Source organism: Ochlerotatus camptorhynchus, unplaced genomic scaffold (genome assembly GCF_037179485.1).
Source record: "Ochlerotatus camptorhynchus isolate MF236.1 unplaced genomic scaffold, CSIRO-AGI_Acam_v1.1 ptg000194l, whole genome shotgun sequence".
Lineage (NCBI taxonomy): Eukaryota > Metazoa > Arthropoda > Insecta > Diptera > Culicidae > Ochlerotatus > Ochlerotatus camptorhynchus.
This window is the reverse complement of record NW_027040684.1, coordinates 151677-153738: the sequence shown is the minus strand read 5'-3', so window position 1 is coordinate 153738 and position 2062 is coordinate 151677.

Genomic DNA, 2062 nt, shown 5'->3' with positions numbered 1-2062 from the left:
GAAGCGGGACATTCCGATGGAAGTGTACCTGTTGACGTACGTGAAGCATTCGAACATTGTCAATATGGTCGATTAGTTCGCGAACGACAAGTTCTTCCAGGTTGTGATAGAAATTCACGGCTCCGGGATGACTCTGTTCGAGTTTATCGATCGACGACGCGTGATAATGGAGAAGCTGGGTTGTTTGATCTTTCCATAGATTGCTAATGCATGAGCATGAGCAGCATGAGCATGATTGACCGCCCACGGTTGCTACTCTGTTATTGCCAGACCAGCTGTAATTACACAGAGAACCAATAGACGATGCTTGGGACTAGCAATCATCCTCAATGTGTAAAAACTGGTGATCTCAAACTAGGCAATACCAGCGCCGGCCGCGCCCGAACACAGGTCAAGAAAGGAAGGGGTAGGAATGTGTTGACGTGACACTCGCTTTGATGGAAGCCGAGAACACCTCTGCACTTCCACGAGGAATCACTGGGATATTGGGTAATAGGGTTAAGTTTGCAGCAGGGTTCGTTTTGGTAAACGATAAGCTGAATTGATATCCTAACAATCATATAACGCAAAGGAGCTTGGGATTGAACCCACGGTCTTCTGCTCAGTAAGCAAGCCACTGCAACCGACGATCTTTGAAATCCTTAAACTAAAAGCTATGAAAGAGGCCTTCATTAAGATCCATTTTCACGCGACGTTAAATGTTTCGTTTTTCTCTTTACGCATGGTTCAGGTAATCATAACAAGCTATGACCGACGTGACGATTATTTAAGACCTGGTTGAACAAGCTATTCAAATGAAATTACGTTCTAGAATTTTACTTGGCATGTAATGAACAACAGAAATACGCAATTATTCATATTTTCAGCGGTTGGTGGTTACTTTTAAATAAACTAACGGTACTGCCTACGACTACGACAGCGACAACAGCGAATTTGTAGCTTACCATTTGTCTAGGATATACACCTTTGCCCGGCACCTCCACTGGTTCTTCATGTCCGCTATCTGTCACTGTTTGCAAAATATCTAATAGCAATTACCTTCCAATACCAATACTTCCTGTATTGCCATGGTCATCTGGGAGGAGGGTCGCATCTAGTGCTTTCCCCAGGAACCGTTCACGGCCACCAGCTACTGCCCGTACTTTCCATAGATTGCTAATGCGATTGATTTTCTGCCCTCTTTAAACATTCTGCACCGGGACATCAAAGACGAGAACGTTATCATCGATCACAATTTCCATATAAAGCTGATTGACTCCGGATCGGCGACGTTCGTACAGGAAGGGCAACTTTTTTCTACCTTCTACGACACGACCGAGTACTGCAGTCCGGAAGTGTTGACAGGAAAACCGCTACTCCGGCCCGAAACTGGAAATGTGAGCTCTCGGTGTGACGCTGTACGAGATCAGCGAAATCCCAAAACTCGAATCACTATCCAGCAGATAATGGATACGGAATGGATGACACAGGAAATCAATTCGTCACAGTTCAATTTTGCCATAATCGTACCCTGCGAACCGTACAAAACCAATCCGTAGAAGTGCTACGCCAGACGGGACTGTCCACGTCGCCGCACAGCCTTTCAATGGTGGATGATGTCGATGGTGAAGATGATGATGATCATGTCCACATGGATCATTCTTTCATGGATCCCGACGAGCTGCTGGACGGCGATATTTGTCCTCTATCGTACGATGATGAGATTGGTCGAGATGAAAATATCTCTGGGAGAGAAATGAATGTTCTTTCCACCGGTCTCACCAGTCTGTACCTGACGGTGAAATTATCTGTTGCTGATATCAAAAATTGTTTGTGTCAACAATCAAATTTCCGGTTCCAGGAACGTCTCTCCGTAGGAAACCTCCTTCCCCTTGGTGGGACCAGCAATGCACTGAGGTTTATCGTAAAAAGTCCGACGCGTTTAAGCTTTTCCGGAAACGTGGAACACCCGTACATTTCGAAGCGTACTCGGCTCTTGAACGCGAACTCAAGAGCCTCATCAAAGCCAAGAAACGCGGATACTGGCGGCAATTCGTGGACGGATTATCACGCGAAACGTCGA